A 24499-nucleotide genomic window follows, 5' to 3' on the forward strand; every position below is an offset into this window, starting at 1 on the left:
AAGGTGCTTACATATTCTCGATGGCGGCTGGTCAAGACAGAAAAGCAAACATCTGCCAGTTCCACTACATGGCGGTACGTTCCCAAGCACAGTCAAGTGGTCCATTAAACTAGGGATGATGCCCATTCCCCATAGTCCACAGTCATTCGCCAAGGCTATGTGTTAGCCTCACAATGTGTGCCCTCTCCACAGGGTGAGGGTTCGAAGTCCTCCCCAACCTGGGGGTGAGGGCCTCAGCAATCACTTCCAAGCCCACACGGCCGCAATAACCTTCGCTTTCTTCGACCTCTGCTGGTCAGAGAACAGTCCACGTCTTCCCACCCCTCCACAGGGGTCTGGCTCTCTGGCAGCTGCTCCTCCTGGTCTTCCTGAGACTGAGTGTTCATACGCACAGACTGCTCTACTACCCTTTGGAGAGCTTTGGCCGGCACTGTACCCTGCTCGCTGCACCATGTGTCATGCGGGATGTCATTCAGGATCTCTGGTCCCGCTCCCCACATAGAAACACAGCATATGGCAAGGCCAAAAAGGAACACCAACAGAGCCATGGATGGGGGGTTTATACCACTATAGTCTTGCTGGTGGCTGGGTTGAAGACACAGGAAGTAGGCTCCATACAATGTGCAATCCGCTGTCTGCTTCTCTACCAACCAACCAAACCCACTTACTAGTCGCAATTCGCGGCCTGTTTCTCTGCCTGCCAGCAAACCAACCAACCAACCCCCAAGTCTAGCCACAGCAGTTATATTAGTGGCTAATGGCTTACTGGTAGCAGCTGATGGCCACCCAGCCACAGCAGATGGCCATCTGATTACAGCTAATGGCCATTTAATAACCGAGCCACACTATCCGCAGCCCGTCATCCACTTCTCTCTGCCAACCAACCAACCCCACTTGCTAACTGCAATCCGGGCTTGCTAGCTCAGCCACCATCTTCTTGCTAACCCCCATTTTTCTGCTAACGTACCCACGGCAGTTATATTAGTGGCCAACTGCTTACTGGTTACAGCTGATGGCCAACTAGCCACAGCTGATGGCCATTCAGTCACAGTTGATGGCATTTACTACCTGAGCCAGCATCTTTCCACGTGAGGCCGAGAGCCTGGAAACTGCACTCTGGGCTCTGTCCCCACAGACCTATTCTCCAAGTCTCTGGATACAAACTGGATGTTGTACAACTCAGTTCTATTCTGACAGTAAGTACTTGGACTTAGCACAGCTTCCACAGGTTAAAGGCTCAGTTCCACAGGACTACCCCCCTCCAGACTCTTATTACAAGTCCAAGACTCTCATACTGCTGGCCAATTGGCTATAAATTGGAGGTTCCCACCATCACCTCCTCATGTTTGATAATTTGCTAGAATGGCTCACGGAAGTAATGAAAGTGCTTTACTGACTATCACCAGTTTATTATATAGGATACACCGCAGGAACAACCAGGGGGAAGAAAGGCATTGAGCCAGGTCTGTGGGGAGGGGCACAGAGCTTGCATGCCCTCTCCAGACCCACCCTTCTGCCAGCACCTTATGTGTTCATCAGCCCAGAAGTTCTCCGAATCCCTTCATTTCGTGTTTTTTAATGGGCCGGCCACTACATAGGATTAATGAAATCATTGGCCGTTGGTGATTAACTCAACTTCCAACCCCTCTCCTCTTCCAGGTCCCAGGGTGAGGCTGAAAGTTCCAACACTCGAATCACATGTTAGCTTTTCTGGCCACCATCCTGAAGACATATAGGGACCTCCAGGCACCAATCATCTCACTAGAACACAAAAAAGACATTGTTATCCCTCCAGAGATTCACTTAGAGACTTTTGTAACAGGATCCACTGACTGAGACCACATATTATAACAGATATAACCCTGCCACCCCTATCACTCAGGAAATTGCAAGGGTTTTAGGAGGTCTGTGCTAGGAACTGGAGAGGAAGACCAAATATATGTATTTCTTATTATATCACAATATCACAAATATCACCTCAGTTGGCTGCATTTGCCTACAGGAGTCTTACCCTGCTGTCCCTTCCCTCCCTTAGTTCTCATTCAAGGCACAATTTATTGGCTCCAGGAAGATGTGGTCCAGGGTACAGCTGAAAAGCATCTTTTTTTCTCTGAAGGGCCTCTCCGTGACTATTGGGAAAAGTGATCTTAAATAGCCAATTTGGGGCTGGAAAGAGAGGAATTTTTAAAAAGAGTTTGAAGTTGAATAATAGAAGAAGAAATATGATAGCTTAAATCTGTAGCCGTGTAGGTAGCACACTGAGTAATCTATTAGGATATGAAATAGCAAGGAGGCCTCATAAGGTGGGGAAATAAGAGAAGAAAGATTGAAAGGAAATTGCAGAGTGGACAAGTGAGATTTCCCTATTACCTGAAAGTGTAATCTCTACTCCCAAAAGCAAGCAAAAAGGTACATACTAGATGGTATTATCAGATAAAGGTAGAGAAAAAATGCTACAGACTCTAGTACAGTATATGCAAGGTGTTCAAATAACTTAAAAATAAATAGAGGTCTTTGACTCTTTGGCATTCCATCAGCATATTCCCGTTCTTTTAAAAGTCTGTGCTTTTGCCAGAGGCAGGGGCCATTATAAGGGAGACGGAAGTGCAAAGAGGTCATGGCCTTCTAAAAGAAATATAATTTCAGTATTTCTTTTCCTATTTGAAAATGTTTTATTTCAACCTACCAGTTTCATATTTTAAAGCCAGGAGTAAAGTAAAAAGTATCTATAAGGGCTTGGAACACATTTTATAAATAGTCTGCAGACTGAAATCCTTATATTTTCTGAATCCACAAGTTCCAATATTATTTTTTTTAATTTATTGGGGTGACAATTGTTAGTAAAATTACATAGATTTCAGGTGTACCATTCTGTATTACATCATCTATAAATCCCATTGTGTGTTCACCACCCAGAGTCAGTTCTCCTTCCATCACCATATATTTGATCCCCCTTACCCTCGTCTCCCACCCCCCACCTCCCACCCCCCTTACCCTCTGGTAACCACTAAACTATTGTCTGTGTCTATGAGTTTTTGTTTCTCATTTGTTTGTCTTGTTCTTTTGTTGTTTTTGGTTTATATACCACATATCAGTGAAATCATATGGTTCTCTGCTTTTTCTGTCTGACTTATTTCACTGAGCATTATACTCTCAAGATCCATCCATGTTGTCACAAATGTTCCTATATGATCTTTTCTTACCGCCAAATAGTATTCCATTGTGTATATGTACCACAACTTCTTTATCCATTCATCTATCGAAGGACATTTTGGTTGTTTCCATGTCTTGGCAAGTTCCATTATTTAATCCATTGAAAATGAAGTTTATTCAAGTATAGAAATAATTTAACTTTTGTGTCCAAACTACCAAAAAGTGAGTTCACAATATCTACAGTTCTGATGTTTTCCTGATTTGAAGTACCATGTGAAAATCTAGAAACCAATAACCTATGACCTTTATGATAAGGTCACTTGCTCAGGAAAATATAGGGTGTCAGCCTTGTTTTCGGGGCTTCATTGTTGATCTGCTTAGGAAATTTGGGCACCAAATTTTGAATGTAGAAACCATCTCTACAAAAGTTCATTTGCTTCTTTTGGTGGTGTTCTTTTTGAATGACATTCAGGAAAACAGGAGAGTCTGAGCTGTCACAAAATTTTAGATGACTTTGCAATAGGGAAATTACTATTTCTATGGTGTGGGAACACCAATGCTGTTAAATAATATTAATTAACTCTGCCTAGAGAGAGTGCCAGAAGCTGCGTGAAATGAGCATGGTGCTATCCCACAAAGTCCCTGTACTCTTGCCATACTGGTTAGGAAAGGGAGGAAATAAAGCTTTCTGAACTTCAGTAGAAAAATGGCATGTTCTCAGGTGCTATTAAACTAGGAAGTGGTACGTAATCTTAGACAACATTTTCAACATCCATGTTGTCTATTTTTTTTCTTTATTCTGCCCATCTGTGAAAAGATAGGAAGCTCCCGGATTCATTCTCCCAGTTCCCGAACACCCAAATGGTCGTCTTAACCTAGTCCTTACATCATTTTTAGTCCCCAGCTGAGGCCCCACTAGTTCCATATGTCCTTCCATTCTTTGTTCCTCCCAATGAATGCTCCTGAGTGTGTACATATCAGTTTACGAGAGCAGAAGAATCCAAAAGTAACTGTTGTCTTTCTTAAAAAATTAACTCCTTTATTCATTTAACCAACATTTTGTTTGGCACCCACAATGTGTTCAGGAAATACATAAGTTCTGGAACATTCCTTTCTGCATTGGCAGCTTCTACAGTGAGGGACTATTCCAAACAAACCTAACAACTGCCAGAAATTAAATTTAAATCAAATTGTGCATACCTTAGTCATAAGCTGGTAAGTTCTATTTACTCAGTTGTATTAGCAACAGTCATTTTAAGGCAATGCTTTAACTGTCATGGGCGACCCAAGCCCAGCATGCCCCCTGTTCTGGACGCCTCATCTTGCCTTAGGTTGGGGGCTTGGAATCCCAATCCTGTAAAGTTTATCCTTTACCAAAGCTGCAGGAATATATTTGGTTCTTGTTCCACCGTGAGATTCTGTTTATCCTCCTGGCTTTAACACTTCTAGGACAGAAGAAAAGGCAGAACAAAACTATAAAGACAGGGCCATGAGTGAGCTTAAATACTAACCCCAAGCCTGCCTCTTCACCTCCCCACAAATAGTTGGACCATCAATGGACAGAGAGCTCCAAAACCTGAGGCTTTATGTTCTCAGTTGCTATTCAAACCACTTAGCAGATAAAAACCTGGCACTAATTTGGTGGAGGAAAATCCGCTTATCTTCAGAAGTTCAAGTTCAAGTTAGGAACAGGGGTGGGTAGGGGAGGGGAGTGGGAAAAGAATGTGCCGTGTTATCTTTTCCTTGTAAATCAGAATCTTAGAACTTCAGAAGATAATGCCAGCTATCCCTGTGAGGCATCAAGTACTACACTGGACATGTTGACAGGGATTTATTAACCTTTTAATGAAATTAAATTGCACTGAAAATTAGGGCAGGCTGGTTCTGTGAGAAAAGCATGGCTGTGCAGAAGCCCCAAATTTGGTGGCCCCATCCTCTTGCTGCCACTGCTATAGAATTGTTACTGCACAAACAGAAGTTGTCAAAAGTAAGTAAAGGCAGATTCACATATTGTCTTCTTTTCTAATCAAGGAAACATGAGTGTGTGCCCCTGAAAAGTTAGTCATTTCTTTTCCAATCATAGTTGGAGTCCTAGAGGAATTAGAACACCAATTATGACTTAAATAGCTGTAATAATTGAAGACCAGGAGGGAAACTTTCTAAGTGACCTACTTACTTTCAAAAGTATAATAATTCCCAGCAATTTGAAGAGTGCAACAGTGGACCCCTTGTTTCTTGTATGAGAAATGAATAATTGAAAAATGAAAGAAACGCTGTGGTTTTTAAAATGAACTCTAGCACATGTCTGGTTTTTTCTATAAATTAGCCTTTCCGGTGATCTCTCGGAATGCTACACGCAATGGCACTTTGCAATGCTGAGAGCCTCTTGGACAGAGATGATGATTGACATTTAGATGAGTCATTTCCAAAGACAAACTATTTGGTAGCTGGAGAAACCATGTCCCCTTGCCTGGGATAGAGCATTACATGGAGGAAGCTATGAACACCTAAAAACAAACAAACAAACAAACAAACAAACAAACAAACCTCCATAGTTTAAAAATCTCCACGTGAAAAAAAAAAGTTGAACTGCGTAGTTTTACTTTAGAGAATGATTCAATCTATACCACTAGTTTTTGAGAAGCCACCACAAGATGGTGTATAAACAAGATCTACTGGAATTACTCCCAGTGACTTTCAAATTCAGTAACTGTTTTATTGTGGGAAGCTGTTAGAGAGAATTAAAATGTCTGAAGCTCCTCATGCACCATGGGGCCACGCTATGGAGCAGTGACTGCTCTTAAAGGCTAATTTGATTATATGGTGAAATGGGAGTTTCAGAACACTGTCAGACTCAGAATAACTTCCCTCTCTATCCCTGAGCTCATTTGTACTTAAGTTGCAGAAAACACCCAGAGTCTCTTATTTAAAGATTTGGCCCTCCCATGGCACCCCCTATAGTTTAGGGAGACATACCTGAGTCATGATTAAGCTTCTCAGCGAATTGTCACCTTTACTCACCTGTTACCTTGTCTCCATCAGTGAGGGTTTTACAGGGCATGTAATCTGACAAGCGGCCATGGACATGGGCATGTTGGAGGAGAAAAGAAAATGCACTAGAACAACACCAGACCTTAGCAACACTGCGTATGCCTAGAACAGGCAGGAAACATGTTAGAGAGAGAATAAGCAGGCTCTCATGTCAGAAAACCTGGATTCAAAACAGTAAGACCTTGTCCTTAGGCCAATCAGTTCATTTCAGATTCCACTCCTGTAAACAGAGGAATCCCTCTCCTGCAGACAGCTATAAGAACTGAAACTGAAGCATAATAACGATTATTATGGACACCCAATACATGGTAGCACTCTTTATTACTTTCATTATAAAAAGGTTTAAACAATTGCTAAAAATTTTGGTTTGGGGCTGCTCAGAATTTAAAAAAACACACAATTATTTAGAGAAAATTGTGCTTATTAAGATTGTCCAAAACAAACCAATCTTAGCAGTTGTCACTGCCTGTCTCTCAGGGTGCTGAGGGGAAGGCAAAAAAGGGAATAAGCTGGCATCACATAGTAAAAAAAACAAAGACAAACCAAGGGAAGCTAATGAAATTATTCTTTCTCAGGGTTTCAGAATGCATTCTACTTACAATCAGACCTAATATTTCATACCTCTCTACTGTAGCTTTTTTGAACTCTCTGTATCTGTTTCTATTCACTTCCTTTGTTGTGGTCTCTGACTTCAGGCTGACCTGTTTCCTCTTCTTTCTCTTCTCTTTCTGGTTGTGTCTGTGTGTCTGTTGGTCAGCTTACAGATAGCATAATCTATGATTCCAGGGAAGCAAGAAGTAAATAAAACAATGAGTACCAGTGTGCCACGTACTATATTCACTAAGCATTTTACATTAGTTCGACTAATCTTAACAACGATCTTGACAGCATAGCATTCTCCTTTTACAAATAAGGAAACTGGACATTTTTTTTAAATTACGAGTATTGCTGAAGGCCCTATAGAGAACTGCTTCTGAAGCCAGAATCTGAATCTAGGCCCATCTACTACCTTCCCAGTGCTGGTGTGGAAGGGTCATCCTAGCAGACATCCCTAAATTAGAAACACTGGTTTATTTTGTTCTGTTTCTTGATTATTTTTCTGACTAATATAAATCTAGAGATAGCAGATCCAAGGTACCACTCTTGGTATAACCCTGATAGATCTGAGTTGGGCTTGAAAGATCCAAAGAGATTGTTGGACTACAAGAGACTCCAGTATCCTACCAAATGCCCACTCATGACTTGGCTTTGGGCTCACCCATTCATTTTTGTTTGTTTGTTGTTAACCCAGTGTTTGAGAGCCATATCAGCAAATATTGACTTCTTGATTGGAAGTAAATTATTCTAATAAAGTTTTGTGAGAATCCCTTCCAAAGCCATCACATTAATCTGTGTGCTTATTTTAATCTGTTGGTTTTATTTTATTATAATCCACACAGTCAAGACTTGCTATTATTCACCTAAGTGTCTTTCTTTCCTGCCTTAGCATGCAACTAGATTATATTTCCCAGCCTTTGATGCTGGGAGACAACATGATTTAGGTGAGACAACATGATTAAATTCTGGCCAGTGGAAAATGTCTCCAGCCACTGGAAGATAAAAGCCTCCTTGACATGGAGCATGCTTCTTCCCCTTCCCATCATGACCCTCACTGCACTCCGATTTGAGCAAAAAATAATTTTTTACTGTCTCAAGCCACCAAGATCTGGGGAACATGTGTCACAGATAGCCTACACTCTCTAACATTGTCTATTTCATGAATTTAAAGCAGTGTTTCTCAATTGGGAGTGATTTTGCCCTGTTGGGGATATATGTCAATGACTGGAATTTTTTGATGGTCACAACTGGGGGAGAAGTGACAGTGGGCATTAATTAGTAAAGGTCAGGAATGTTGCTAAACATCCAAAAACACAGGACCACTCCCACAGCAAAGAATTATCCAGCCCAAAATATCACGAGAGCCAAGGCTGAAACACTATGGTTAAAATTAAGTGTTCCGAAAGAAAGATTATCTAGCAGACACTCAATACATTCTTATTGATTGACTGATTCCTTTGAGCAAGAACTTGAGGGGAAAAAAAAAAAGAGGATGCTTTCCTAATGCCAACAATCTTTTAAAGAAGAATCTACTAGGAAACAAACTCAGTGTCACAGAGGTAGTTATTGTTTATGTTTCAAATTTGCTATATTTAAGGAATTGAGCTAGTTAATCAAATGGGCAGATTTAGAAAAACAAACAACATATTTTATTTATAGAAGTAGGGCAATTTGGTTTATTGATACATTTAAATCCTAAGTTTAGCTATCATAAAATTAGCACTGTATTGGAACAGTGAATACTAGTTACCAAAATAGTTAATCTGAGAAACTAAGGGAAGCTTCCACCTTGACTTCTGAATCACTGCTCTCTCTGCAGAGACTTAGAAATTAAAGCCATTCTATGTTGGGAATTAGACTGAGATGACCAACCCCTTTCAAAAGTGATATTAGAACTATAATTGGATGGTATACAATCGAGTCCCCAGGTTGGATTTCAAGTGGCAAACCCAAGAGTACAAATGCAATCAAAATCATCTCATTTATTTCAAATATCTCATATATCTCCATAAGAATCTCCTCAAATGTATTTTGAGACATTTACTTAACTCAGACATGTTCTTTCAGATCTTTAAGAGGTTTTTATAAATCCGACGACCTTAGATAAACCATGGCGTCAATCACACAGACAGTCAGAGAGGCTGTGCTTTGCATTTCTTTTCCATTCTTAATATCTAGGTCAGTTCTTGGTAAAATTTTCTACTCAATTCATGGCAGGTATCTAGAGCATATACTACTACTACTACTTTCCAGGCACTGAGCTAAATTCTAGAGACCTGGAAATGAGCGAGACATGGTCCCTACACTGACACATTGCCTAGCTCGCCTGTTTTCAGGATCCCTCCCGCTTAGCTGTCCCTATTATTGTGCGTTCTCCCCTCCAGTTTTCCTTCCACAGTCAAGGCCTGCTGCGGATGCTGTATGCTGCAGGGGCTTGTACTCTTGTGACAAGGAAGCTACCTGTTCCCATCTCTCCAGATCAGGAGACATGAAAAGTGATGCTTCTGTTCTGTGGCCACGTTGCTTTGTGTAGCCATGTTCTTGCTATGGCCACTGTGGCTTTACCGATTTCCAGGATAAGTAACTTAAACCCTATGCTGCCAACCTCGCGTCTAGAACAAAGGAATGATAGTGGTACTTACATCCTATGAATATGACATAAGTGAATGTCTGTAAGTTAACTATTAAGAATAGTGCCTGGCACATGGCAAAGGGCCTTCCACGTTCACATACGAGTAGATGCTGACGTTCTAAGCCTTAAATCCTACCTTTCCTCCTTCTCAGCCAGGGAATCCCAGCTTCCTTGTGCCTCATCCCCTCAAGGTCAGGCTACCTGACTATGAGTATGATCACTACCCTTTAAATCAATGAAGCCGTACTAATACAATAACTGGATAAGCCTTGGGGGAGACAGGGGACTGTTCTATTCTCCTATAGTTTAATCTAGTGAGGTGAGACGAAATCAAATATTTTACTTTTCATCAACCACTACAGATTGATAAAAAAACGTAGAATTTATGTTTTCAAATATATATCCTCATATCTGGATTATAAGAGAAATAACATATTGGGTTTCCTATCTGTATCAGTCACGGTTCTATGAAAGAAACATAACCAATTAGATAGAAGATAGATAGATAGATAGATAGATAGATAGATAGATAGATAGATAGACAGACAGACAGGCAGACAGATGGAAATTCTCAGGCAAGGGCTGTCACTGCAGTCCACAGGCAGAACTGATCCTTTCCTCAGGCCAACTGCAGTTCTGCTCGTATAAGAGGTCTGACAATTAAATTCGCGAACTTGTTGCATCGATGTTGCTCATGTTTTTTGATATCAGGGGGATTATTCATTATGAATTTGTACCAACTAGACAAACAGTTAACCAAGTTTACTATACAGAAGTGCTGTAAAGTCTGCATGGAAAAGACAGATGACCTGAACTTTTCACCAACAATTCATGGCTCTTGCATCACGACAATACACCAGCTCACCCGGCACTGTCTGTGAGGGAGTTTTTAGCCAGTAAGCAAATAACTATATTGGAATACCCTCCCTACTCACCTTACCTGGCCCCCAATGACTTCTTTCTTTACCTGAAGATAAAGGAAATATTGAAAGGAAGACATTTTGATGACATTCAGGACATCAAGGGTAATATGAGGAAAGCTCTGATGGCCATTCCAGAAAGAGTTCCAAAATTGCTTTGAAGGGTGGACTAGGCACTGGTGTCAGTGCATAGCTTCCCAAGGGGAGTACTTCAAAGGTGACCGTAGTGATATTTAGCAATGATGTATGTAAAATTTTGTCTAGGATGAGTTCGCGAACTTAATTGTCTGACCTCGCATCTTATCACCTGGTTGGATCAGGCCCACTCCGATTATAGAGGATAATTTCCTTACTTAGCGTCAACTGATTGCAGATACTAATCATGTCTACAAAATACCTTCACAGCAACACCTACATTAGTACCTTATTGAATAACTGAGTACTGTAACATAGCCAAGTTGATATGTAGAACTGGCCATCACATGACCCTTTGCATGTTTTTGTATTATCTCCTCATTGAAATCCCACAGGGTAGAAATTATCCCCATTTCACAGGTAATAACACTATGGTTCCATGATCTCAGATGTTGTATAACTAGACTAAATAGATTTGAACCCTTGCCTGCTGGATTTACAACCTACCTTACATACATTTTCTGTAGGAAGTTTAGCTTTTCCTTCCACATACTTTGTCTCTTATCTGGGACTTCAGACTCTTTCAGTAGGCATGATGCCTATATCTATTCATCTCTCTCCAGGTACAATACAAAGCCACACATAAGTTACTTTGGATTTTTCTATTGTTTTGTACTATCCACTTCTCTGTTTAAATTCATTAGTATGGAGTAATTCATGTGAACAAAGTCATTTGTTCAAGCATCTGGTTGGTATGTTACTATGCAAGAGAGATGGTTAGTTCAGAATATTTTACTATTCAGACTAATTTACAATGGAGATGTCTCCATATCAGGGTCAGATTCTGAACACCTAAGACTTATCTGCATACTGCAGTTGTGGTAATAAGTCAGTTTATCCAAGAAAGTGTACTTGACTTTGAAGGATATGCCCTCTTGAGAAGAAGTATCCCAACACCCGTCTCTGGTTCATCTAGGTTTCATATATCTAGATCCAGAGGGGTTTTACTCAATGTACATGTGATACTGTAAGCACCTATGCACAAGCACACAGATTATCCAACCACACACACCATTACATCCTCTGAGGCACATTGAATATTCCCCCAGGTCTTCATACTATTCACCTAAAACACTCCATATATCTGCACATGAAAACAAAGATTCTCTTTTGTTTAGCAAAACAAAGGAGTTATTTTTAAAGGTACTTGTTTACAAAACACCCTGCCAACACGTTTTTATACTCTAGAACAGCGTGAGAAATTTGTTTCCTATCTTTTATTCCCACTTCTCTTTCTTGCCCTGAAGCTATTTGGGATTTGGTAAAATACTCTGTGGTTTCCTAGGGACAATTTTATGGGAATTGGCAGTCATCAGAAGCTTGTCTCTATCTTCACTAAACTGGTTCACTGTCCGTGGAGGGTCCACCATTAATTTCAGTGTAGTCTTCATGTCAGAGTGACTTGTTTGCCTGTAAGACATTCCAGTGTGTGGAGAGTTAAGATGTTTTCTTGACAGAAAGCCAAGCAAACCAAGTATATGATTGATTTTCCTAGCAAGGAAACAAAATCTTCCCATCAATTACCTCTTATCTATTGGTGTAATGCAGATGAAGGATTTGTTTGTTTTAATCAAAGTACACTTTGTCATTAATGGAGAAAAGGGTATCCATTTCTTACATTGTGCTAGACAATTTATATTATGAAATTATTATTAGCTCATACACTGGGCTAATATTTTTTTCCACTAAGAATGGATGAAAGAAGATAGTATGCAAACTCATAAAACACACACACACACACACACACACACACACACACACACACACACACCCCAAAGAAAGAGCTCTTGCCTCTGGCACGATATCCTCTAACAAGAACATAGCGTCTTGTGTACCTTATTTTTCAACTCCACAAATAGGAAATAAAGCACCCCACTGCGTAACATCTGAACTCCTCTGACTGTCTTGTGCAGACTCCTCTGCTCCACTTTCTTCAATCATTTAAGTAACCTCTTTCCCTGTTACTGGTCAGCAACAAATGCATTACACATGCACTTTTCTTTGAGTTTGCTTTGTAGAATGTTTCTAAACCCCCATTTCTTCTGTGTATTTGATCTCCAAGAAATGGTAAGCATCTCAAACACAACAGACTTCCTCTTTTATAAATTGTTACACGTCCTTTGTACTCACAGCTTGTAGTCAAAGAATAAGTTTCTGATTATCCATCTCAACAAAATAAAGTTCTTTGTTCTTTCAAAGTGTTAAATGGGGAGGGGAGGTGACTGAATGGGAGAAGCTAGTGGAAAGGATATGATGCTAGAGTCAAGTGTTCAGACACGTGCTAATGAAAGCAAAGTAACAGCCCCATGTAGCCCCAACCTCTGATAAAAGTCACCAGATCACTATTTACTGAAAAAATTAAAAGCTCAAGGAGATCAAGAGGAGAACAAAGCCAAATGTCCCTGTAAGAAAGTTCCTGCTACAATGAGTTTATCCAATTTATTAGGCAAGAATTGAGCATTTCTGGGCCAGGATCCTTGGTAATTAAAATCCAATGGTGACATCAATGTATGGGAAGAAGTTTTAAAATAATCTTCCTGAAAATAAAGCCAGAAAAATATCTAAGAAAACAATGAGAATCGGTGTTTGAAGAGAAAGCAATATCATATTGATAGAACTTAATTTGAGTTGGGGCAAATGAGGGCCATAAAGCAAGATGATGTGATTGACAGAAATTGACATCTTGTAAACCCTAAAGAGGCCTTGGAGATATCATGGATTTCTCAGAAGAGCCCTCACTCTAGTGGCTATTATCTTTGGCCAGTACTACTAAGATTAACCATTTCAATTCCAATTTTCTATCATGGAGAGAGCATATGCCTGCCATATTTGGAAGCAAATAAAATGACGACGTCTACCATCACATAGGCATGAGCTCATCGACTTTATAAATGTGTTACTGGCAGGTAGGGAAGACAGTTATCTCCTCTAGTGAAAACCCCCCTTGGTGGAATTGGAATGGAAAGTAATGAGAATAGTCATGAGGCAAATGCTCATTAAAAGATCATTAAATAAACTGGTCAGATTGCATACAACTTATGTAAAAATCAGGATATAGTTAAGTACCCATCAGGTTATAGGCAAAGATTTCTTCCCATTAGAGTAAAAACCCTCTCGCATGTAACAGATAGATAGGGCATATTAGGCTGAGAGCATAAGCAGACCTGCTGTGTGACTGAGGAATAAAAAAAGGCTTCTGGAGGACACAGTTGAGAGGTCTCAGGGGGCCCGGGACTATCACTAAGAAATGGCTATATAATAACTTGCTCACTGCTGACTCCCGCTGACAGAGATGAAGTCATGCTAAACCTTCATCATCACTAGCAACCCTGAAGGGAAAAGGTGTCACTAAGTGGCAACTTGAGTGAGAAGAGCTAGAAGAAAGGTCCAGTCCTACCATCTTTGCTCTGATTACTGGTCAGGACTGGTGATGTGCAAAGGCTCAAGTTAGGAGGGATGGGGGGAGGAAGTGTTTTGCTAAAGGATCTTAATTGAAATCTGTGTCACAAGATTTTTCCTTCTTGTTCTTTTCCTTCTTGTTCTTGTTCTTTTTCCTTCTGAGACTCTATAAGAGAGCCCGACTATCCAACATTTTCCAATTTTTGCTTCTCTCATTCTACTCGCTCCTTGTTCCCTCACTACTGACTCTGGTTAGAAAACCAGGGAGAGTTTGGACCATATTGCCTGGGGTCCTATGTTCAGAAGAAAATTTGCCTCAGCAAGCAACAGCTCAGGACAAGCATGGTGACACATTTTTGTCTCTATACCCCATGCTTAGTCCTCAAATGGAAGCTATTATTTTGACCCTCAAGTCTTCAAAATTCCAGATGAAATAGCTACAGAGCTCTGGCGCAGGGTGATGTTTCTATCTTGTAGTCAGCTAGCCTTTTCTTTAGAGCACATTAAGGGCTGGAGTTTGTTGATGCAGAGTGGAGGCATAGTAAGAAGAAAGAAAAAGAAAGGAAGGAAGGAAGAAAGGAAGGAAGGAAGGAAAGAAAGAAAGAAGGGAAAAAAATACTCCAGATGACTAGCTTATACATTATAGTAAGAATGGTCATATTTTAATTGCACCAGAAAGATGCTATCTTCTTCCCAATTAATTCTTCTACCCTGATATGAAATGTCATCATTTAAAAATAATTTGGCAGCTCTTATCACTACATCCATTCCTACTAATACTCTGTTACTACCAGTATTATTAAAATTCATGAAATATGTAAATACATGTAAATGAATGGTAAAAATAATACTGACTTCACAATTTTAATTATGTACTTTATATAGTAAATAGGAATTTACACTTTTCACAAACACTTCACCTTTTAAACTTTATTTTAACCTTACAGAGTAGGTTTTATTATACAAAAAAGGAATTGAGAACTTAGACAAGTTAAATAATTTGATGAAATTCATACAAAAATAAATTGCACAGTTGAAATACATGAGCACGTTTTCTGACTTTAAAATATGCTTTCATCCTACCACACATGTTAGGTTTCTCTTTCTTTCTTTCTTTCTTTCTCTCTCTCTCTCTCTCTCTCTCTCTCTCTCTCTCTCTCTCTCTCTCTTTCTTTTCTTTCTTTCTTTCTTTTTTCTTTCTGTCTGCCTTGTTAAAAAGACAAATCCTATCCTTCTTTATCAGGTGCTGCATACTAGTTCATAGTAAGATGCCTGCACCTGTCCTGCTGACACACACAAAACCTGTTGCAAAGTGCACACATAGAGAAGGAAAGAAAACGAAGGAGAAAGCTCATGACTTGCCATCTTGCCAGGGGTCAGCCATGGCTCTAAGTGAGGGTGTATGAATTCAATCAAATAGGAAACTCTTTAAAGAGGACACCCCAAAGGAGTTACAGCGAGCAAGGAACTCCAGTTCCTCACCCCATTTTACAGATAGGGTCTCTGAGGCCAAGGCTATTAGACATATCCATTATGCTGTATCCAAACCATGACAAAGCTGAATCTCTTAATTCCTATCTGTCTCTATAAGATCAGCAGCACAAATTCCGAGTAGAACCGTTAAATACACCATTCAAAATCCACCATCACATGCAACTTACTAATCGGAGACCTAAGGCTAATTTTTTCCCCACATGTACAGCATGAAGGGCAGAAACGAATCATTTTTAGTAATGATCAAGTTCTCTCAGAAGTACCAGTCACCTTAAAATGTGCTTAGGAATTATTAATAGACTCTCAACATTCTGATTTTCCTGGCTTTCTGATGCTAAGACATTGCAGGACTGCCTTTGTGGCTTTGATCACAGGCAATCAAAGGAGACTTTGTGCAGCTTCCAAAGAAACGCTGTTACCGGAAAAGTCCAAGTGCTCTTCCATGCAGAAGAAACAATTACAGAACTTCCCTGCATTTGCAACTCCAGATCAAATTAGCATCAGAAATTGTTACTGGCCACCAGGGGCCTGGTTTTTAATTTTCTTATCTGCATTTTTGTTTCCTGCCCATTCCATGTAGCTGTCATGAGAAATATGAATTGGGTATTCGTTTGTTGGTTGTTCTTTGCTGCTTCTCACTTTCATGTTCACAGCATGGAAAAGAATAATTGTTTCTACTGGTTGCTTCTGCGTTTTGCATTCTTACGTGTGCAAGTGTCTTGGTAGGCCCAGAACATGCGATCTTACCTGATTGTTGAAATTTGGATTTCATACCAGGTGAATCTGTTGGTGTTGATTACAAGAGCTTATACCACTCTGTATTCTACACTAGTAGAATTTGAGTCATAACCATTACTAAGTGAATTAGGTTGGTGTAAAAATAATTTCAGTTTTTGCAATTATTTTTAACCCTTTAAACCACAATTACTTTTGCACCAACCTAATAAAACAATGTACAGAGTTGCCCAAGTTGCCATTTCTCTGGCCAAATTTATGAAAATAAAAGGAGTCATCCACTTGGGTTATTTCTACAGTTTAGGCATTTTGGACTTTATACTTTCTTAAACTGTTCAGGAAGATACCAAACTCTAAAATCTGTGCAGACTGACAAAAGTGCCCCAGAAAGGAGACTTCTTGATGACAAGGGCAACAGGACCCTGCAGTGCCAACCCCACCCCTGTGGTTCTCTTTCCTCTGAGGTTTCACTAATGACTTGGGCCTCACCCTGGATGACCTCTGTGAAGGCAGTGCCTCCTTACACTGACGTGGACAAACTTGGACAAACCACCCTTCTCTTGAATCTGCATAGCACAACTGCAATACTACTGGGAAATTCAACAAGGTCGTTCTCAGTGTGAGCGGGAAATAATAGGTAAAGAAACCCAAGTTAAATGAATAGAGTTAATAAACATACAACTTGCTTTCACAGTATTATCTGGGATTCAGGGAGAAAGTCTGGTGGGAAAAGTGGTGGCCGTGTGTTTATTTCATTTTGTTGTTTAAGACAAGAGTGAATAAAACATGTTTAAATTCTAATGAAAGAAAAGAGCTGATCAAAAGTGCAAAGGTGAAAAGGCTGGCCATAAGTCAAAGACTATTTCCTCTGAGAGCTACTGAAACTGTGTCTACAACCCCTGTTCATACTTTCCACTGTTTTCTCAACTGACTCACAAAGCATTTCTTCCTTCACCTCTTCTGAGGGTCTGCTTCACTCAACTTGACCCACACAGGAAGTCAGATAGCAACTGAAAATTCCTTACTGAACATGAAAACAGAACACAGCAAGAATTTGGGTTAATAATCCAATATATAAAAGCTGGATATGTCCAAATCAAAAAGATAGCCTTGCTCATTGGCTAGCATAATGCTTAAATGCCATGGCCCATATTCTTGGGCGATACTTTATGATAGCCCACATAGGCTGACAAAAAGTACCATTATAAAGTAGTTTACTGAGATGCAGCAATGCAAGTTCACTATTAATAAACCTGTAAAAAAAATAAAAAAGGATTTTTAAGCTGAATGGAGTGTGTATAAAGGCTAACGGCAAATGATACCTCTTCTTTTTGTTTTGTTTGGCAGTATTTCGGTATAGAAAAAAAAGACTTTTGTGTGTGCGTAAAAACCACCAGAAGTTACTTTAAACATCAAAAGAACAAGACTTTAAATTGCTTCTCCAGGTGTTCATCCTCAGTTGGCAATTCTCTGCCTTTTATTTGTGTGTCGTCTTCTCTAATATCAAGCCTCTCACCTCTGTTGCTCCATGATTCACTAAAATCAATAATGCCCTATTTCAGATCAGCCAAGTAGTTTCACTTGAGCTTTTTCTCATAATCACTTTACAATTAAAGTAATTGAATAAAATTCTAACTCTCCTGAATGGACATTTTTGGTTTACTGGATTAGCAAAAACCACAATGTGTGTGTACACAGGTATGGGCATGCATTGTGTAAACAGAAAGTGTAAAAGAGAGAAAGACAAGAGAGACCACCAATGGAAGCTCAATTGATTTATCCTTTATCCCTACAGTTCTCTGTTCAAAAATCAATTAAATCACTTATCAGGTCATACAGTAATATCACTATTTGCATTTGATATTGCCCTCTGCACTGTTCCCTCCAACTTTGCATTTCAAGGGCTTGGCTCCAAGGCAGAAATTCAGAAACTGTTTAACAAATGTTCGATATAGGAGTTAACCTCAAATTAGGGCCCATGTGTGCTCCCTAATCCATATTCCGGGAGAGAAAGATGTGAAAACTGATGGTGCTGATGTTACTGCGAGCATGGAGAAGTGCATAATACTTTCGAGGCAGTATGTTTTGTGTATTTCTTCTCTTTACCGAATTTTAAGTAAGACAAAGTTGTAAAACGTGGTACTTGCACTGGCTTATTCACCACACAAGACTTCAATTTTCATGAACCCACTTTTCACTCCCTAATTATTAAGGACACACAAAATACTAAACTCAGGGCTGAATGGTAGAAATAAGTCACACTATGTTTAAAGTAAGAAGAAACAGTTGGTAAAAAACCAGGCCACATGACATAAAACTTCATTAGAGAATCTGAACTGGTGGATTTTAACTGTGTATTATTCATACTTGTGAGATTTAAGTGTATTGATTGTCTATTGATAACTATCTATTGCTAAGTAATCTATTAGTCAATTATATATAGTTATCTATTTTTACCCTCAAACAAAGCAGTATAATATAGTACAAATTACTATCTCACAGTTTCTGTGAGTCAGGAATCTGGACATAGCTTAGCTATGCCTTCTGTACCAGGGTTTTTCAAAGGCTGCAGTCTCTCCCATCACTATGTTCTCATTACAGTTTTGATTGTGGAGGGATTTGCTTCTGAGTTCACTCATGCAGTTGTGGACAAGATTCAATTTCTTGATGGTTATTGGACTGAGGACCTTGGTTGCAGTTAGCTGAAGGCCACTCTCAGTTCCTCGCCACATGGACCTCTCCAACATACTGGCTTGCTTCATCAAATGGTACAAGCCAAGAAGGCAAAAACAGAATCTACTAGCAAGGTGGACATCGCAGTTTTTTATAACGAAATCACAGAAGTGATATCATCCATCACTTTTTCTGTATTCTGTTTTTCAGAATCACTTACTGTGTCCAGCCCATACTCCAGGGGAAATGACTACACAGGAATGTGGATACCAGGAGATGGTATCCTGGGGGTTGTCTTAAAGTCTGCCTATTTTAGGAAATACTGAAATTTCTCTAAGCCCACTTCCCTCTTCTCTAAAATCGAGGTAAAAATATCACCTACCTCAGGGGATTGATGTGAAAATCAAGTAGAATATTTAAGCCCTCATTATATAGTGAGCACTCCATAAATGTTAGTTATTATTAGGAAAATACAACACCATGAAATGTTCTTTGTTCCGGTTATTCAAAGGAGTATGGGGGCACACGGGAGGAACACCTAACACCATCTTGAAAAGTACAGAGAAACTTTTCAGAACAAGTGAAGTCTTTATTGAGGCTTGGCTTAAGGACAGAGGTAGCCAGATGAAGGGTGAGAAGACACGGATTCAATGGAGAAAGAAAGCCTTAGAGCCAAGAGAGAGCGGTGGTGCCAGCTAGATTGAGAACTGTGCAGCATTCATTGCCCCCTCTCCTCTTTGGCATTCCTGCTTGAAAAATGGGACACAGGGAAGGAGAAAGTGATGCCAGAAGTATGCAAACATGTGCCATCAAACTCCAATACAGTGACTTCCTTGCACGTGACCTTGAATAAATACAGAAACTTCTAGAAAAAGAGGAGGAGATAGGAAGATAATTTGGAATTGCCATTTTTAGATAAAAAGAACCTAACTTTCTGGAGATTCCTCCTCTGGAAGTGAGAGGCCATCTGCTCCTGGACCCTTTCAAGCAGTGGTCTCATCTACCAGGGGCATCCAGACCACCAGGAGGAGCTTTCTTATCTGGGCCAGTCTCGAGAATTTTACGATACTGCATACATTTCCCGATGCTAAACTTAGATGAAGTTTGAAATCCAATTCACAGCTCCCATATGTAGAGGGAATTATTTTGATTTGGATTTTATTTGCTTTATTTTGAATAGTTAATATATTTAGATGGTTCAAAACAAACTATATTATTTCAAATACATACTGAGAGCCTTTCTCCCATCCCCATGTCCATCCATCCTCCTGCAAAGTGTTAATGGTAACCATTCTGATTTCCCCCCAACTTATTTCTTTGATTTTCTCCCAATGCTGTATTTTGAAAATTTACAGACCACCAGAAAAGTTGCAATAATCCTACAAAGAACTCGCATGTACCCTTCATCAAGATTCACTGCTCAATAACATTTAACTACATCCACTTTATCTCTTTCTCTCTTTACGTATACATGTTCATATATTATTTGAGAGTTAGTTACAGATATTAAAACATTTTACCCCTATCTCCTCCTAAAGAAACATGCATAATAGCTAAGGAACACCTTGGAAAAGGAGAGCAGTGAGGAGAGGTCTAGCCCTACCCAGTATGAAACCATGCAATAAAGGTTCTATAATTAAAACCTTGTGGTACTATAACATGATTATGCAGACATGCAACAGAATAGAACACCCTGAAACTCAACTACATAAGGAAATTTAGAAGCAAGAAGGGTGGTGTCTCAAAACAATGAGGAAAAGATATGTTCTGTAGGGAAAATTGGAGAGTTATTTGGAAAAGTGTACACTTGGATTCATTCCATACATAAAAATAAACCTCAAGTGGATTAGACAGGTATATGCAACAAATGAAACTATACAAACATGCATGAATTTCTTTATAACCGAAGTGTAAGAAAATCAAGGTACAATTTCAAAAACTGTTCCATTTGACCAGATCAAAAATGTTAAGAAACCATATGGCAAAAAGTGAAATTTTGTTTAAGAAATGTATCCACAAACCTACTTCCTCCAATATATTTACTGCACCAAGCAGTGGGGATTACTACTCAAGGGTGACTGAAGTTCCGTGTGTTCAGACAGAGCAAGACTCTTTTCTCTGAGATTGTCACTTAACATGTGCTGGACGACTCACCAACATGTAGTGTTGTCCTGGTCCCAGGAAATACATGTTGCACTTGGAGTGTCTGCTCACTGTATTGCCAATCCCAGTATCTGACATCCTTCTAAGTATGTCTGTCAGGTCCTTGCTCGTTCTTCTTCTCTCTTTATACTTAATTTCCATTTAATGCAAGTCTAATAAAACCATGGGACTGTATACTAAAGATAGTCAGTGTGAATTTGGAAGCATACAAAGATGGAAACTTTTTTTTATTCCCCTTTAAAAACAGAAATAAATTAAACCCAATCATGTTTGCATGAATGATTTTATTTTCATTTAAGGGAATCTTGCATCCAAAGATTTTGCAGAATTAGGTAAACTCCTTGTCAGAGTTTTCCCAACTCATTATTTTTATTTGAGGGCATATGGTAAGCTCCTTTCCTTGACAGAACACCATGAAATTCACTTTGACCGATTGCTGTAAATGAGGTCGTTGTACCACCTCAGGATTAAATAAATAAACACAGACATCACCCAGAGCTTCCAAAAGGACTCTGCTTACTTCCTACAGCAAAGGCTTGCAAAAGTGATAACAGTCCATTTCCTGGGGATGGACAAATGCAAGAAAATATATAAGGATCCAAGAATTTGTCAAACGAAACAACAGCAATCCATTTTCCACCACTCTACCTGTGGAAACATGTAAAATCTCTAATGAGATTTTGCACTAAAAAAGTAACGTTGGATAAGTTAAGACATGACAGTTTAATAAAAATGGTCATGTTCCAACAGATCATTCAACCAGTAAGCTCTGAAAAGTTCTGGTATAAAATTAATATATCAGAAAGGCTTCTGTATCCTTCAAGAAATATGTGTCTGTTAGGAGGACTATAGCCTATTTAAATTTAAATAACCTATTTTTTTACATCAGTGTGACTTTAAAATGGTTCTAGAATTCCAAGGATAGAAATAGGAAAGGCCTTTTCCCTTACGGTAATTTTTAAAAATATATTTCTTGGGTGAAATGATATTTAGCAGTAGCTGCACCTCCCATCTTTCACACTGCCCCCCACCATCATCCACATTTGCTGTCTGCAGCATTTTAAAATTGTTACTTTACTGTTTAACAGGGACCAAAAATGGATCAATACTCCAATAAACCATGGCTTAACCTGCCAAGCACTGAATAGCATAAAGGGATCTGATCAACATACCACAAATCCGGTCTGTAATTTCAAACCATGGCCAGAGATAGTCATTTAATACTTTGCGGACGCAGTTTCCTAAATCTTGTAAAGCAACTTTGAAAGGGACAAGAAGTTTCTTAACGACAAGAAAAGCAACAAAAAGAAGAGTGTGGGGGAGTGTTGAGTGTGCCCCCAAGGGCACCTTGCCAAAGTGGCAGGAGGAGGAATCAGTACTGACCAGCAGCCTGGGCGTTGCACGAGGTCCTGATCGTACAGAATGGCCCTCCATGGGAAACAAGAGCAGTGAGACTTGTAAAGAGTTGGTTTCTAGAGCTTTAATCTCCATACTAGTAATCTTGCCTAAATCAATCTGATCAGCACAGTTTAAAAATGCCTTCAAATACTGCCCTCAGATCCTATTCCTGCCTCCTACCCTGCAATTCCTTCATGCATTGCCCAAACATGACCACTGGCCACGGGAACGATGCTCACCACAACCTCTTCTCTTACTGTGGCACATCTTTGGCATGAGGGTCCCTCTCCCTAGAATGCCTTCCTGCTCATTCTCATCCCATTCAAGTCCTTGTTTAAATGTCACCTGGTCAGAGGGGTCTATCTAGAGCATCCTATCTAAAAAAGCCCCCTCGTCTTGTCACCTTTATCCTTTACCCTGCTTTATTTTTAATCACAGTGTTTTACACTGCCTGTCATTGTATTCAATATCTTTTTCTTTAATGTCTTTTTTTCCCTCCACTAGGCTACAATTTTCAGGAAGGCAGCAGCAACTTGGTCTTACTTTTTCCACGCATACACCCATCGCCTCCAAGCAGTCCTGGCCTATTGTAGACACCCAATTAATGTTTTAAATGAATGCATACAGGATCAAGAAAGTGTCATATTTGATTCTATATCTTCAACACAGTTTAATTTGGCAATGAATATATATATTGATTTGAATATATTTTAAAAGGCTGTGTTGTTTTCTATAAGAATAGTATTTAGCAACATCTAAATGGTTTTGTTCCTAAAGAGCCAAAGTTATGAGTAAGAACTTTACTAGATGACCAAGTTTCCTTGAAATTATTTGACTTTGTGATAATTTAAGACAGACACATGGATTAAAAATAGTTACCTTGTACAATCCATGAATTCTTATTCTCTCTAAGACAGCTTCTCCACAGAATCCACTTGCAGATGTCAAATCTAAAAGAAAAAGAAAAAGTCATTCCATTTTTTTTTCAAATTCATCATTAATTATTTCCACACAAGTTATTTTTAGCAGTCTCTTAGGCACGAAGTATCATTTTTTTGCTTTTTACCAGCTCTGGTTTCATTTCTGTGGCTCATTTAGCAATGCAAGAGACTTGCAAAATATGTTAACTGTCTCCAAGTGGTTGTAGGAAGATTTGACTGCTGTCCTCTCAGGTACGCTGGAGCTAACACCTAGCAACCTGTTTGTGGTTTCTGAATGTACAATTTAGAATTTTCTCAAAGGCGGAAAGGTGATATATGTTATAATTTGTAAAAGTGACTTTATAAAAGAAATATGTATACACACACATGCACGCGCAGGCACACCCACGCACATGCCCACACACACGCAGTGAGGGGTTAGCAACACCAGGGAGGCACCCTTGACAAGATTACCAATGTGGGAAGTTTACTGAAATCAGGTCATCCAGGCCTGTGTTTCTGCCCAGCACAACCAACTTCTGATCAGTTCTGCCCTGTGTTCTGATTTGCCCATTTAGATTGCCTTCCTGGGCTGTCTTTACGATAGCCCTCAGCCGTTTCTAAATCCACTCAGGCAGTTTGGGTGGGATTGGCTTCCCAAGATGAAATAAACTGAGGTTTTCAAGGAGCAGAAGAGTTTACAGCAAAATCAATGTACTGTAAAGTTATCCTTGTAAGAGATAAACAAGTAGATATGTTTACCCTCAGAGTCATGTTATAGAGCTTAAAATACTTCGCAGACCTGTTTCAGATGATGGTTGCTTCTGACAGAAATATTTGTTCAGAACACCTATTTTGTTCATTGCATGAATGCTAAGGTCATTTTATTTCCAGAGTTGGGGTAGAAAACTTTCTTGACCTCTGTCTGTGGCACCTGCCATTAAAAGAGTAAACACTAATTCGTATTAGATGCTTGTATGTCCCAGAAGAGCTACTGAAGTCTTCTTGAATGAAATATCATAGGATTTTAAATGAGTATAAGAGAGGAAAAACTAAAAAAAAAAAAAAAAAAAAAGAGAGAGAGAGAGAGACTAAAGAATTGGTTATTTCCCAGATTTGGGTATGGCTGTGGGACAAAGAGACTGTAGCCCATCTGCTAAAAACAGTTT

The 24499-nt window shown here is 39.5% G+C and overlaps 1 protein-coding gene and 1 long non-coding RNA gene across 9 annotated transcripts in view; one reads left to right on the forward strand and one right to left on the reverse strand.

Annotated features, from left to right (window-relative positions):
- The window catches only part of GRIK1 (glutamate ionotropic receptor kainate type subunit 1), a 359894-nt gene that overhangs the window by 159311 nt on the left and 176084 nt on the right, over window positions 1-24499 (forward strand). The window lies entirely within an intron of this gene.
- On the reverse strand, window positions 908-23348 carry LOC148754738 (uncharacterized). The gene is made up of 3 exons (XR_016019695.1): window positions 23290-23348; window positions 4354-6978; window positions 908-1761 (listed from the first exon to the last, which is right to left on the reverse strand). It is a non-coding gene; the product is annotated as an uncharacterized LOC148754738 (long non-coding RNA).

The sequence above is a fragment of the Rhinolophus sinicus genome, chromosome 17 (genome assembly GCF_057876585.1).
Source record: "Rhinolophus sinicus isolate RSI-liver-muscle chromosome 17, RSI-T2T, whole genome shotgun sequence".
NCBI classification, from domain to species: Eukaryota; Metazoa; Chordata; class Mammalia; order Chiroptera; family Rhinolophidae; genus Rhinolophus; species Rhinolophus sinicus.